Below are 17,223 nucleotides of genomic sequence, written 5' to 3'. Positions count from 1 at the left end.
TATGACATAATGAATCGTTTCAACGTACACTAGAAAACAAATACTACCACTAGGGTCTCATATAGTTGTCATTCTAAGTAAGATAGAGTAATAAAATTAGAAGGGGATCCGATCTCGAAAAAATATTACTAGAAAACATTGCACTAAGATATAGTAGTGAATTTAGAAGGGCATCCGATCCTGAAAAATTATTACAAGATAACATTGCACTAAGTAGACCAAATTATGACATAATGAATCGTTCCAACGTAAACTAGTAAACCAATACTACCGCTAGGGTCTCATATAGTTGTCATGCTGAGTTAGATAGAGTAGTGAATTTAGAAGGGGATCCGATCCAGAAAAATACTACTAGATAATATTTCACTAAGATATAATAGAGAATTTAGAAGGGGATCCGATCCCGAAAAATTATTACTAGATAACATTGCACTAAGCAGACCTAATTATGACATGATGAACCATTCCAGCGTACACCAGTAAACCAATACTACCGCTAGGGTCTCATATAGTTGTCATGCTGAGTAAGTTTGAGTAGTGAATTTAGAAGGGGATCCGACCCCGGAAACATGTTACTAGATAACATTGCACTAAGCAGACCTAATTATGACATAATGAATCATTCCAACGTACACTAGTAAACCAATACTACCGCTAGGGTCTCATATAGTTGTCATGTTGAGTAAGACAGACTAGTGAATTTAGAAGGGGATCCGATCCCGAAAAATACTACTAGATAACATTGCGCTAAGATATAGTAGTGAATGTAGAACGGCGTCCGATCCCGAAAAATTATTACTAGACAACATTGCACTAAGCAAACCTAATAATGACATAATGAATCATTCCAACGTACACTAGTAAACCAATACTACCACTAGGGTCTCATATAGTTGTCATTCTAAGTAAGATAGAGTAGTGAATTTAGAAGGGGATCCGATCTCGGAAAAATATTACTAGATAACATTGCACTAAGATATAGTAGTGAATTAAGAAGGGCATCCGATTCCGAAAAATTATTACTAGATAACATTGCACTAAGCAGCCCTAATTATGACATAATGAACCATTCCAACGTACACTAGCAAACTAATACTACCACTAGGGTCTCATATAGTTGTCATTATGAGTAAGATAGAGTAATGAATTTAGAAGGGGATCTGATCCTGGAAAAATATTACTAGATAACATTGCACTAAGATATAGTAGTGATTTTAGAATGGGATCCGATCACAAAAAATTATGACTAGATAACATTGCACTAAGCAGACCTAATTATGACATAATGAACCGTTCCAACGTACACTAGTAAACCAATACTACGAGTAGGGTCTCATATAGTTGTCATTCTAAGTAAGATAGAGTAGTGAATTTAGAAGGGGATTCGATCTCGAAAAAATATTACTAGATAACATTGCACTAAGATATAGTAGTGAATTTAGAAGGGCATTCGATCCCGAAAAATTATTACTAGATAACATTGCACTAAGCAGACCTAATTATGACATAAGGAATCGTTTCAACGTACACTAGAAAACCAATACTACCACTAGGGTCTCATATAGTGGTCATTCTAAGTAAGATAGAGTAATGAAATTAGAAGGGGATCCGATCTCGAAAAAATATTACTAGATAACATTGCACTAAGATATAGTAGTGAATATAGAAGGGCATCCGATCCTGAAAAATTATTACTAGATAACATTGCACTAAGTAGACCTAATTATGACATAATGAATCGTTCCAACATAAACTAGTAAACCAATACTACCGCTAGGGTCTCATATAGTTGTCATGCTGAGTAAGATAGAGTAGTGAATTTAGAAGGGGATCCGATCCAGAAAAATACTACTAGATAACATTGCACTAAGATATAATAGAGAATTTAGAAGGGGATCCGATCCCGAAAAATTATTACTAGATAACAATGCACTAAGCAGACCTAATTATGACATGATGAACCATTCCAACGTAGACTAGTAAATCAATACTACCGCTAGGGTCTCATATAGTTGTCATGCTGAGTAAGTTAGAGTAGTGAATTTAGAAGGGGATCCGACCCCGGAAACATATTACTTGATAACATTGCACTAAGCAGACCTAATTATGACATAATGAATCGTTCCAACGTACACTAGTAAACCAATACTACCGCTAGGGTCTCATATAGTTGTCATGCTGAGTAAGACAGACTAGTGAATTTAGAAGGGGATCCGATCCCGAAAAATATTACTAGAAAACATTGCACTAAGATATAGTAGAGAATTTAGAAGGGCATCCGATCCCGAAAAATTATTACTAGATAACATTGCACTAAGCAAACCTAATTATGACATAATGAATCATTCCAACGTACACTAGTAAACCAATACTACCACTAGGGTCTCATATAGTTGTCATTCTAAGTAAGACAGAGTAGTGAATTTAGAAGAGGATCCGATCTCGGAAAAATATTACTAGATAACATTGCACTAAGATATAGTAGTGAATTTAGAAGGGCATCCGATCCCGAAAAATTATTACTAGATAACATTGCACTAAGCAGACCTAATTATGACATAATGAACCGTTCCAACGTACACTAGTAAACTGATACTACCACTAGGGTCTCATATAGTTGTCATTATGAGTAAGATAGAGTAGTGAATTTAGAAGGGGATCTGATCCTGATAAAAAAATTACTAGATAAAATTGCACTAAGATATAGTAGTGAATTTAGAATGGGATCTTATCCCAAAAAATTATGACAAGATAACATTGCACTAAGCAGACCTAATTATGACATAATGAACTGTTCCAACGTACACTACTAAACCAATGCTACCACTAGGGTCTCATATAGTTGTCATTCTAAGTAAGATAGAGTAGTGAATTTAGAAGGGGATTCGATCTCGGAAAAATATTACTAGATAACATTGCACTAAGATATAGTAGTGAATTTAGAAGGGCATTCGATCCCGAAAAATTATTACTAGATAACGTTGAACTAAGCAGACCTAATTATGACATAATGAATCATTTCAACGTACACTAGAAAACTAATACTACCACTAGGGTCTCATATAGTTTTCATTCTAAGTAAGATAGAGTAGTGAATTTAGAAGGGGATTCGATCTCGGAAAAATATTACTAGATAACATTGCACTAAGATATAGTAGTGAATTTAGAAGGGTATTCGATCTCGAAAAATTATTACTAGATAACATTGCACTAAGCAAACCTAATTATGACATAATGAATCGTTTCAACGTACACTAGAAAACCAATACTACCACTAGGGTCTCATATAGTTGTCATTCTAAGTAAGATAGAGTAATGAAATTAGAAGGGGATCCGATCTCGGAAAAATATTACTAGATAACATTGCACTAAGATATAATAGAGAATTTAGAAGGGGATCCGATCCCGAAAAATTATTACTAGATAACATTGCACTAGGCAGACCTAATTATGACATGATGAACCATTCCAACGTACACTAGTAAACCAATACTACCGCTGGGGTCTCATATAGTTGTCATGCTGAGTAAGTTAGAGTAGTGAATTTAGAAGGGGATCCGATCCCGGAAACATATTACTAGATAACATTGCACTAAGCAGACCTAATTACGATATAATGAATCGTTCCAACGTACACTAGTAAACCAATACTACCGCTAGGGTCTCATATAGTAGTCATGCTAAGTAAGACAGACTAGTGAATTTAGAAGGGGATCCGATCCCGAAAAATACTACTAGATAACATTGCACTAAGATATAGTAGTGAAGTTAGAAGGGTATCCGATCCCGAAAAATTATTACTAGATAACATTGCATTAAGCAGACCTAATTATGACATAATGAACCGTTCCAACGTACACTAGTAAACCCATACTACCGCTAGAGTCTCATATAGTTGTCATGCTGAGTAAGATAGAGTAGTGAATTTAGAAGGGGATCTTATCCCGAAAAAATATTACTAGATAACATTGCACTAAGTAGACCTAATTATGACATAATGAATCGTTCCAACGTACACTAGTAAACCAATACTACCGCTAGGGTCTCATATAGTTGTCTTGCTGAGTAAGATAGAGTAGTGAATTTAGAAGGGGATCCGATCCCAAAAAATACTACTAGATAACATTGCACTAAGATATAGTAGAAAATTTAGAATGGGATCCAATCCCGAAAAATTATGACTAGATAACATTGCACTAAGCAGACCTAATTATGACATAATGAACCGTTCCAACGTACACTAGTAAACCGATACTACCGCTAGGGTCTCATATAGTTGTCATTATGAGTAAGATAGAGTAGTGAATTTAGAAGGGGATCCGATCTCAGAAAAATATTACTAGATAACATTGCACTAAGATATACTATTGAATTTAGAAGGGCAACCGATCCCAAAAAATTATTACTAGATAACATTACACTAAGCAGACCTAATTATGACATAATGAATCGTTCCAACGTACACTAGTAAACCAATACTACCACTAGGGTCTCATATAGTTGTCATCTAAGTAAGATAAAGTAGTGAAATTAGAAGGGGATCCGATCTCGGAAAAATATTACTAGATAACATTTCACTAAGATATAGTAGTGAATTTAGAAGGGCATCCGATCCCAAAAAATTATTACAAGATAACATTGCACTAAGCAGGCCTAATTATGACATAATGAATCGTTCCAACGTACACTAGTAAACCAATACTGCTGCTATGGTCTCATATAGTTGTCATGCTGAGTAAGATAGAGTAGTGAATTTAGAAGGGGATCCGATCCCGAAAAATACTACTAGATAACATTGCACTAAGATATAGTAGAGAATTTAGAAGGGGATCCGATCCCGAAAATTTATTACTAGATAACATTGCACTAAGCCGACGTAATTATGACATAATGAATTGTTCCAACGTACACTAGTAAACCAATACTACCGCTAGGGTGTCATATAGTTGTCATGCTGAGTAAGATAGAGTAGTGAATTTAGAAGGGGATCAGATCTTGGAAAAATATTACTAGATAACATTGCACTAAGATATAGTAGTGAATTTAGAATGGCATCCGATCCCAAAAAATTATGACTAGATAACATTGTACTAAGCAGACCTAATTATGACATAATGAACCGTTCCAACGTACACTAGTAAACCAATACTACCTCTAGGGTCTCATATAGTTGTCATTCTAAGTAAGATAGAGTAGTGAATTTAGAAGGAGATCCGATCTCGGAAAATTATTACTAGATAACATTGCACTAAGATATAGTAGTGAATTTAGAAGGGCATCCAATCCCGAAAAATTATTACTAGATAACATTGCACTAAGCAGACCTAATTATGACATAATGAATCGTTCCAACGTACACTTGTAAACCAATACTACCACTAGGGTCTCATATACTTGTCATTCTAAGTAAGATAGAGTAGTGAAATTAAAAGGGGATCCGATCTCGAAAAAATATTACTAGATAACATTGCACTAAGATATAGTAGTGAATTTAGAAGGGCATCCGATCCTGAAAAATTATTACTAGATAACATTGCACTAAGCAGACCTAATTATGACATAATGAATCGTTCCAACGTAAACTAGTAAACCAATACTACCGCTAGGGTCTCATATAGTTGTCATGCTGAGTAAGATAGAGTAGTGTATTTAGAAGGGGATCCGATCCCGAAAAATACTACTAGATAACATTGCACTAAGATATAGTAGAGAATTTAGAAGGGGATCTGATCTCGAAAAATTATTACTAGATAACATTGCACTAAGCAGACCTAATTATGACATAATGAACCATTCCAACGTACACTAGTAAACCAATACTACCGCTAGGGTCTCATATAGTTGTCATGCTGAGTAAGATAGAGTAGTGACTTTAGAAGGGGATCCGATCCCAGAAAAATATTACTAGATAACATTGCACTAAGCAGACCTAATTATGACATAATGAATCGTTCCAACGTACACTAGTAAACCAATACTACCGCTAGGGTCTCATATAGTTGTCATGCTGAGTAAGATAGACTAGTGAATTTAGAAGGGGATCCGATCCCGAAAAATACTACTAGATAGCATTGCACTAAGATATAGTAGTGAATTTAGAAGGGCATCCGATCCCGAAAAATTATTACTAGATAACATTGCATTAAGCAGACCTAATTATGACATAATGAACCGTTCCAACGTACACTAGTAAACCAATACTACCGCTAGGGTCTCATATAGTTGTCATTCTAAGTAAGATAGAGTAGTGAATTTTGAAGGGGATCCGATCTCGGAAAAATATTACTAGATAACATTGCACTAAGATATAGTAGTGAATTTAGAAGGGCATCCGATCCCGAAAAATTATTACTAGATAACATTGCACTAAGCAGACCTAATTATGACATAATGAACCGTTCCAACGTACACTAGTAAACCGATTCTACCACTAGGGTCTCATATAGTTGTCATTATGAGTAAGATAGAGTAGTGAATTTAGAAGGGTATCCGATCTCGGAAAAATATTACTAGATAACATTGCACTAAGATATAGTAGTGAATTTAGAAGGGCATCCGATCCCGAAAATTTTTTACTAGATAACATTGCACTAAGCAGACCTAATTATGACATAATGAATCATTCCAACGTACAATAGTTAACCAATACTACCGCTAGGGTCTCATATAGTTGTCATGCTGAGTAAGATAGAGTAGTGAATTTAGAAGGGGATTCGATCCCGAAAAACACTACTAGATAACATTGCAATAAGATATAGTAGAGAATTTAGAAGGGGAGTCGATCCCGAAAAATTATTACTAGATAACATTGCACTAAGCAGACCTAATTATGACATAATGAACCGTTCCAACGTACACTAGTCACCGAGATAACCTATACTATATGTAATAATATACAGTGCTTTATATTTTTTTCAACTTGTGCTTACATTTTTCTAATTTTTTTATTTTTCATATTTTAAACAATACATATAAATAATATTTTTATAAAATATTTAAATAAATAATATTAAAATATATATATATATATATTAAGAACTTGTTAAAATTTATGGCTTTTTCATAAAAAAAGACATTATTTTTTAAAAATAATTATGAAAGTAATATAAAATAAGCTTTTTAAAATTAACAAAAAAAAATTAAATAATGTTAATAATTTTTTTTGAGAAAAAGTATTAGAAATGAATATAAAATTAATTTTTTGTTTAATTAATGGAGTGTCTTTATATATTATTGGAGTGCAAATATAATGTCCCTAATATACAAATATATATTTTTTATTTTGAAACAACAAACAAATTTTTATTTTAAAAATTTCAATTAAGGTTTTTTTAATTCTAATTTCGTTTTGTATTATTAAAATAATTCTCATTATTAATAAAATCAATTCAATACTATAATTTAATGATTTATTAAGTTCTCGAATTTTTTTTAGTTTAGGATAAGAATTAATTAAATTTGTAAATATCTACCAATAATAAAATTATACAGTTTCACCTTATCAAATTTTTATTTAATTTAATTTTTTTAATTTAATTAAATAAAAAAATTGTGGTATTTGTATTAAGTGTCTTAAATTATTAATGCTATTTTCTATTTATTTTTTTAATGCATTTAATTGGTCAAATTTGTAAATAAAATTATAGTGGCTGAAATTAATTGGTGATTTTTATTAAAAATTTAATATTAAATTATAAAAATTGGTAGTAGCCGAAATTAATTGATAAATGATTCAAAAAGACAATATTAAATTAAATATTGCTACATGATTACTAATTACACTTGGGAAGTAACAACATATTAATTATTTATTCATTAAATTAAGAAAGTGTGGTTCTTGCATTAAATGACATAGTTTAATATTGTTATTATTTTTCGGTTTTTGATTTTTTTTAATGCATTTAATTGGTCAAATTTGTAATTAAAATTATAGTGGCTGAAATTAATGGGTGATTTTTATTAAAAATTTAATATTAAATTATAAAAATTGGTAGTAGCCGAAATTTATTGAAAAATTGATAAATGATTCAAAAAGACAATATTAAATTAAATGTTGCTCCATGATTACTAATTACATTTGGGAAGTAACAACATATTAATTATTTATTCATTAAATTAAGAAAGTGTGGTTCTTGTATTAAATGACATAGTTTAATATTGTTATTATTTTTTTCAGTTTTTTTTTTTTTTTTGTTAAATGCATTTAATTTGTGAAATTGCTTATTAAAATATAGGTGACCGAAATTAATGGGTCTCTTTTATAAAATAGAAATAATATTTTGTACGCCCTGATTTTCCCACGGGCTGATTAGCAGGACGAGCCTCGGACTAATCAGGTTTAGTCCGAGGTGCCCACAGGACGAAGATCCTATTTCCAGGGCGGATCTTCTCAGCTCGAGAGGGGCATCAGAAGGCCACGCCAGGAGAACAGCTCGTAATACGAGCTGTACGTGTCACGAGGAGCCCAGGAAGCTCTAAGCCTTTATGAAGTCAACGCACGCAAGATAAACGTGCATATATCTGACATCACGTGTCTGATATCCCCCTGACTTCTCGGACACGTAGTAGGAACGTGCGTGTCAGACACCCACGGATGGGTTGGGCCGTGCGGCCCATTATCTCCTTCCATGCTGATTAGACCACACTTATGTGTCAGGTTTAGGAATTAATCATGAATGCCACAGAGTTGATATGACAAATGGTAAGGTCACGGGATGACCTCCCTACCAACTTCCAGGTGCCTTCTCCTATAAATATGGAGACCCTGGGAGTTGATAGGGGTTGGGAAAAATAGTCTTTGAAGAACTATATACTTTGTAAACCAAATACCCAGAGAGGATGAATAATATTGACTAGTGGAGTAGAAGGATTTTAACCTTCGAACCACTTAAAAACGTGTCTTGAGTCACCTAGTTCATTATATAAGATTTCATATCTGTGACGGTTCTACCTTGAGTGCTAATCTCTTTCTATTCTTCTCTTAATTACCTGTTGCCGAAGAACCGCGTCAACAGTTTGGTGCTTTCATTGAGAGCAAGTTAGATTAGTACTACCGCAGACATCCAACTATGGTGACCACTCGATCCAGGCATGGCAACGAGACAGAACAGCATGATGGGCAGGAGGCCCACCAGGTTGCCATCCCTGATGAGCAAGCTCCTGAAGTCCAGCAGAGGCCAGGAAAGCAGCCGGCGGGCCAAGACGACGCTGGTAGTTCAGCGCCCCGGCCGCCTAATCCGAATCCATGTTATTATTCTGCGATGGAGATGGAGAATGTTCAGCTGAGGAGCCAGTTAGCAGCAGCTGGTCAGCAAATCCAGGATATTCTGAGCCACTACCCCCTCTCACAACCAACGGTAACGTTGGAGAGAGGCAAGGCGAGGCTCCTAAGTCTCGCCGGAGTAATCGGTCCAGGCATAGCCGTTCGGGTAGACTTCCTGCAGCCAACTCCACCCCTTCATCACACCATCAGGAGGCAAACCTCAGGGAAATGCCTTGGACCGGACAGCAGCAGTACAGCCGTTCGGTTAGGACGTCAACCCCTAGCTCTCAGCCTTCCTCGAGGACGCCCAGAAGAGATCGAGGAAATATCCGAAGAAGGGCCGAGGAAGGCCAGAGATGTCAGCCCGTCCCCGAAGAACGTCCAGTTCCTCGTCCAGCTCGCCCAGCGCGGGACCAGCAAGCTGACAGGTCCGAGAGGCCCCCACCAAATTTAGTCCGTCCGGACGGCACTAGGATCGCCTCCCCGGTCAGGCATCCTCCTTCTCCCATCAGATATCCGTCTCCTTAGCCCGTCCGAGACATCCCGACCTACGGAAATAGCAGGAGAGACCCGCCGTCAGCTGGACCCTCGTGGCGCGGCAGGGTGCCGGAGGAAGGATCAGGTCGTAGCCGCCAAAGACGCACCCCGAGCCTGTCCAGCAGGAGTCACTGGACCGGTAGTGGACGGAGTGATCTCTCGGGAGGAGACCTGCGCCAGCGACTAAGTTCAGCACAAAGTCACCATACTACCCAGGGAGGCGACCTTCGAGATCGCCTCAATTCTCACAGAGAGGATCGAGTTAGGGATGGTAGCCAGGCCCGCTCAGTGGGGGTCCGATCCGAAGTACGTAACGGTGGAAATGTCCCAAATAACCTATCTCAAGATAGGAGGGGCAACAACCCACCTAATATGTACAACGGGACCGGAGCTGTTGAACAGCCCCGAAATAACCCAGGATCTCAGGACAAAACCCTAGAGCGCCTAACTCAGATGGAGGAGCTGATGAAGAAGCTCCTATCAGAAAAAGAAAAAGACGAATATGATTCAGGGGACGAGATGGAACTCTTCGCCCCCAATATAGCAGCAACGGCATACCCTTCTGGCTTCCGTATGCCCCACTTGTCAAAGTTCAATGGGGATGGAGACCCGTCTGACCACTTAGGGATGTTCAACACCCTAATGATGGCCCATAACATCGGCTCGGAGCTGCGTTGCTTGATCTTTCCCTCCACCCTGATTGGACCTGCCAGGCAGTGGTTCAAGCAGAGTAAAAGGCAGTCAATCAGCTCCTGGAAGACCTTCTCGGCGGACTTCAAGAGGGCATTCCGTGCCTCTCAGGCCGCCCGAATCCAGGCCAATTCTTTAGCTAACGTGAGGCAGCAGCCCGGTGAGACGTTGAAAGCCTACTTGAGCAGATTTGCAAATGTCGCTGCTCGAGCAAGGGATGCTGACGATAGCTCCAAACTCATGGCCATGAGGACCGGGCTCCTAGTCGGCAGAGACCTGTGGAAAGATATTCAAAGGAGGGGAGTCAGCTCGGTTAGCGAATTCCTTAACAGAGCCAAGAGTGGATAAACTTGGAAGAAGCTGAAGCTTCGGCCGCCGGGACCGGCCAGGTCCCCGAGAAGACCGCTGGGACGGGGACGGAGATCGTAGTGGCGACTCCCGACGTCGCGTAGAATAACCAGCCCGGTGGTAGCAAAAGAAAAGGACATGGTGAAAACAACCAGCACGGCCAGAAGAAGAATAAGTCTGTGGATAAGTTCAAGCCCGTGTTCACAACCTATGCCGAGCTCACCCAGACCAGGGAAAATATTTTCCTGGCCAACGTTACTCGGGTCCCCTGGAAGAGGCCGGAGCCATTGAAGCACCCTAAGGGAAAGAGAGACGCTTCCAAATTCTGTCGTTTTCATAACGACGTCGGGCACAATACCGACGACTGCAGGCACCTCAAAGATGAAATCGAGACTCTTATCCGAGCAGGTCCATTGGCGCAATACTCGCGGAACAGGGTACCGGCAAGTCGACCCATTCCGGAGGTCCCAGCCAGTCAGCCTGGGCGTCGGGCAGATCAGGACGTCCTTCCCCCCGTGGTCGAGGGAGAGATATCAACCATCTCTGGAGGACCACACATGGCTGGCACGAGTAGGGGCGCCCAGAAGAGGTATGTGAATGAATTAAAGGCCCACAACGGAGTGGAGTTCGCTCGGGAACAGCGTCAATCAAAATAACAACGATTAGAGAAACAACCGATAACTTTCACGGAGGAAGACGCAGGCCATGTCCAATTCCCTCATAACGATCCCTTGGTCGTAGCAGTCCAGCTCGCCAACCGGAAAGTAAGGAGAGTGTTGGTGGACAATGGGAGCTCGGTGAACCTCCTGTTCCGATCCACCTTAGAAAAAATGGGTCTGACTATTGCCGAGCTGAAGGCAACCTCGATGATGCTATATGGTTTTTCAGGAGAAGGATCAGCAGCGATAGGGACAATCGAGCTGGTGATCACCCTAGGAGAGGAGTCCCGAATAGTGTCCAAACTACTCGAATTCGTGGTCATTGACTGCTCCGCTGCCTACAATGCCATTTTGGGCCGACCTACGCTCATAGCCTTTCGAGGCTATCACTTCCATCCGGCACCTCGCCATGAAGTTCCCTACTTCAACAGGGGTCTGTACTATCAAGGGCAATCAGCTCGCTGCCAGGGAATGCTACAGCATTTCCATGAAGGGAAAATCTAAACCCGGGCAGGTGACGATGGCCATTCAGGATGAAGAGGAATCTCAGGGACCCAAGGCGGCTCCTGAGATTGAAAAACCTCAGATTTCCGAAGACGAAAAGCTCGCCCTAAGTGAGGACATTGACCCCCGTGTAGGCGAGGACAAGTCCGAGCTACAAGCTATTGAGGAGCTCGAGGAGGTGAGCATCGATAAACAAAACCCATCACGGACGGTTAAGCTCGGAAAGAACCTCTGCGATAAAAGAAAGGCGGAGCTGACTACGTTTCTGCAGAAGAACCTAGACGTATTCGCATGGTCGCACGAGGACATGATAGGAATCAGCCCGAGCATCATCATGCACACGCTCCACCTGGATAAAAGCGTCCCTGCCAATTCTCAAAAACAGAGGCGTCTGGGAACAACTCGAGCCGAAGCCCTCGAAGAAGAAGTGGCCCGACTCAAAAAGTGTGGCTTTATTCGTGAAGCCAAATTTCCAATTTGGGTCGCCAATCCCGTGCTAGTTCCAAAGCCCAACGGGAAGTGGCAGACCTGTATTGACTTCTCCGACCTGAATAAAGCCTGCCCCAAGGATTGCTTTCCATTGCCAAGGATCGATCAATTGGTGGATGCCACGGCAGGGCACGAGCTCATGTCCTTCATGGACGCGTACTCAGGCTACAATCAGATCGCGATGAATCCGGCAGACCAGGAACATACCAGCTTCATGACCCCGACTAATGTCTATTGTTATAAGGTCATGCCGTTTGGTCTGAAGAATGCCGGAGCTACCTACCAAAGGCTAGTAAACAGAATGTTCGCGGACCAGATCGGGAAAAACATGGAAGTGTACGTCGATGATATGCTTGTCAAGTCAAAGACTGCCAGCAACCACGTTGCCGACCTGGAAGAATGTTTTAACATACTGCGAGAATATGGCATGAGGCTCAATCCTCATAAATGCACTTTCGGTGTCGCATCCGGGAAATTCTTGGGTTTCATAGTCAATACCCGAGGAATCGAGGCAAACCCCGACAAGATCAGGTCACTACTCGAGCTTCCTTCCCCCAGGTCGCGAAAAGATGTCCAAGGCCTCACAGGAAGGGTGGCAGCACTGAACCGGTTCATTTCCAAGTCGACCGATAAGTGTTTGCCCTTCTACAACCTGCTCCGGGGAAACAAGAAATTTGAATGGACAGTAGAGTGCGAAAGCGCATTCCTCGACCTAAAAGCGCATTTGGCTGAACCGCCTATGCTATCAAAACCCAAGGTAGGAGAACCTCTTTTCCTCTACATGGCCGTCACTGAGGATGCAGCCAGTGCCATTCTGGTGCGAGAAGAGGACCAGGTTCAGAAATCAGTCTATTACATCAGCAAGAGACTCCTCGGAGCTGAATCAAGATATCCAATGATGGAGAAACTGGCGTTCTGCCTAATCACGGCCTCGCGAAAGCTCAGGCCATACTTCCAGTCCCACTCTATACACGTCATGACCGATCAGCCTTTAAGGCAGGTTTTGCAAAAGCCTGAAGCATCGGGACGCTTGCTAAAGTGGGCGGTCGAACTCAGTCAGTTCGAGATTTTCTATACTCCCCGAACTACCATAAAAAGTCAGGCCTTGGCCGACTTCGTGGCGGAATGAACGGGATTCCAGGAGATTCCATAGGGAGACTCACCTCAGGTCGCCTCCCCACACTCATCGTGGAAGATCTTCGTTGATGGCTCATCTAACGAGAACGGCTCCGGGGCCGGAATCATTCTGATATCCCCAGAGGGACATAGATTCCACTCGGCGCTAAGGTTCGGGTTCAAGGCGTCTAACAACGAGGCAGAGTACGAGGCTTTGTTGGCTGGACTTAGGATAGCTAGTGAGCTAAAGGCGAGCTCTGTCCAATGCTTCAGCGATTCCCAGCTCGTGGTGAATCAGGTTCTAGGCGAATATCAGGCGCGGGGACCCAAGATGGCCGCCTATTTGGCAAAGGTAAAGTCCGAGCTGTCTGCGTTTGGGCGAGGGTCAATCGAACAGATACCTCGGGAGTAGAACGCCAACGCAGATGCTCTCGCCAAGCTCGCCACCTCGGGAGAGACAGAAACCCTGGGGTTGGTGCCAGTTGAGTTCTTGGAGAAACCTAGCATAGACGGGGATCGGGCAGAAATTGAAATGATTGACATCAGGCCGACCTTGATGACTCCCATTATTGAATATCTCGTTGAGGACAAGTTACCTGAAGGGCGCAACGACGCACGGCGAGTCCTTTATCAAGCTCCGAGATATACGCTAGTCGAAGGGGTGTTGTACTGACGTGGGCATTCCCTACCTCTCCTCCGGTGCGTTCTTCCAAGTGAAGCGAAGGCCATCCTGCAAGAAGTTCATGAAGGATTCTGTGGAGACCACACTGGGGGGCAAAGCCTGGCTTTAAAGGTTCTCAGGCAAGGTTATTACTGGCCGACTTTGTCCAAAGACTCGATCTCATATGTAAAAAGGTGCGACAAGTGTCAGCGATTCGTTGTGGTTGCCCGAGCTCCTCCGGTCGAGCTAAAAATGATTTCGTCTCCCTGGCCATTTGTCGTTTAGGGGATAGATCTAGTAGGCGCCCTGCCTACCGGAAAGGGCGGGGTCCGTTACGCCGTAGTAGCCATTGACTACTTCACCAAGTGGGCCGAAGCAGAGCCGTTGGCGACAATAACATCGAAAAAGGTGCTAGACTTCGTGGTTAAAAGCATCATATGTCGATTTGGCCTACCTAAGAAGATCGTCTCCGATAACGGCACTCAATTTGACAGCGATCTGTTCACCGAATTTTGCGAAAGGCACGGAATTGTGAAAAGCTTCTCATCCGTGGCCTATCCCCAGGCGAACGGCCAGGTCGAGGCCGTCAACAAAACTCTGAAGGCGAGCCTCAAGAAGAGGCTAGATGAGGCAAAGGGGATCTGGCCAGAACAGCTCCCCCAAGTCCTGTGGGCATACCGGACCTCACATCGGACTCCCACGGGTCACACGCCTTTCTCCCTAACCTTTGGGAGTGAAGCAATCCTCCCCGTGGAGGTTAAAGTTCTGTCACATAGGATCCAGTCCTACGACCAAGACAGGAACCACGAGCTCCTATGCCATTCCCTAGACTTAGTGGATGAAAGGCGAGAAGATTCACAACTCCAGCTCGCCCATTATCAACAGAAGATCACTCGCTACTTCAACACTAAGGTCAAAAGACGTGCCTTTAGCGTCGGCGATTTGGTCTTAAGGAGAGTTTTCCTGGCCGGGAAAGATCCTAAAGATGGGGTTTTGGGACCAAACTGGGAAGGACCATACCAGGTCATCGAAGTCATCAAAGAGGGAACTTATAAGTTAGCTCGACTTGGTGGAGGGGCGGTCCCGCGGACTTGGAATGCCATCCACCTAAAGAAATACTATCAATGATCCACTTGTAAGGCCTTGGAGGTCACCTTCCATGTATAAATAAAAATCAAATGTTTCTCTTTATTTGCAAATGTGATTTTAAAGTAACCACGAAAGACCCTTTCCCAGTTACTTGGGGGGCATATGGTACCTGGATATAACCAGGTCTCCTCAACGACTTAGGTGTTAATTTTTATCTATGGATAAGAATTATCACAAACTAAGTCATATCCTGGTTTTAACCAGGTCATAAAACTTAGAAGTTAACTAAAATTTATTGACCGCGGTTCTTCTTTAAAGAGCCCGGGATATGGATAAAAGTTGACGCGAACTAAGTTTTCAAAATAAGTTCCTGGTTTTAACCAGGTCATAAAACTTAGAAGTTAACTAAAATTTATTGACCGCGGTTCTTCTTTAAAGAGCCCGGGATATGGATAAAAGTTGACGCGAACTAAGTTTTCAAAATAAGTTCTTGGTTTTAACCAGGTCATAAAACTTAGAAGTTAACTAAAATTTATTGATCGTGGTTCTTCTTTAAAGAGCCCGGGATATGGATAAAAGTTGACGTGAACTAAGTTTTCAAAATAAGTTCATGGTTTTAACCAGGTCATAAAACTTGGAAGTTAACTAAAATTTATTGACCGCGGTTCTTCTTTAAAGAGCCCGGGATATGGATAAAAGTTGACGCGAACTAATTCCTGGTTTTAACCAGGTCATAAAACTTAGAAGTTAACTAAAATTTATTGACTGCGGTTCTTCTTTAAAGAGCCGGGGATATGGATAAAAGTTGACGCGAACTAGGTTTTCAAAATAAGTTCCTGGTTTTAACTAGGTCATAAAACTTAGAAGTTAACTAGAATTTATTGACCGTGGTTCTTCTTTAAAGAGCCCGGGATATGGATAAAAGTTGACGCGAACTACGTTTTCAAAATAAGTTCCTGGTTTTAACCAGGTCATAAAACTTAGGGGTTAACATTAATTTTGATCGTGGCTCTTCTTTAAAAGCCCGGGATATAAATAACGGTTAACCAGAACTAAGTTCATAAAAATAAAGAGATGAATTGTAGCCAAAAGCATAAAAATATATATATATATATATGTTAAAGTTGCTGAGCAAATTGTCTCAAGGTGGAAACACCTCATGAAAAAATTACAATGGAAAATAAAATAGTTCAAAATGCCCAAAGAGAAGTATCCTAAGCCCCATCAGTTGGCCCTTTGGAGGTCGCGGTCTCGTCCTGCTCCGCCGCGACAGAGGCCTCTCCAGTCTCCGAGGGAGGTACCTCTTTATTTAGGCGGGCTTGGAGCTTCGGCAGCAAAGACGCCCAGAGGTTCGGCGGCATGAAAGAAAAGTCCGCATCCGGGTTGTGGGATCAGCAGTGATAGAACAGGTCTTGCAAGGACTGCTCCGAGACGGCCCGCTCGGCTTCCAAAGCAGCTTCCATGGTGGCCTAGGCCTCGATCTTCGCTACCTTGAGATCTGTCCGCGATGCGGCCAGGGAGTTTTTAAGCTCTCGGTTCTTGGAGCGGATCTTCTCTAGCTCGGCTTTAGAGGCCGCCAGCGCGTCTTTCGCCTCCTTAGCCTCCTGAAGGGCGGTCTGGCGCTCAGCCTCCATACCCTCGAGCTGGGCCTTGGTCCTAGCGATGCCTCTGTATGCGGCAGCAATGCCCTGCAAGAAAGGAAGGGTAAATTAACTAACTGGAAGAAAAAAGGCGGCGTGTGAGTGTTAAAGCTTTAAAAGAATGGGGCAATTTACCGTTAGGGTCATGTCCATCGAAGACTCTATAACTCGGACCGGGCTCGTTGTTTCGATGGCCCGGAGCTCCTTCTCCCTGAGCTTGTAGAAATG

The sequence above is a fragment of the Humulus lupulus genome, chromosome 7 (genome assembly GCF_963169125.1).
Source record: "Humulus lupulus chromosome 7, drHumLupu1.1, whole genome shotgun sequence".
NCBI lineage: Eukaryota > Viridiplantae > Streptophyta > Magnoliopsida > Rosales > Cannabaceae > Humulus > Humulus lupulus.
This window is presented reverse-complemented; position numbering follows the sequence as displayed.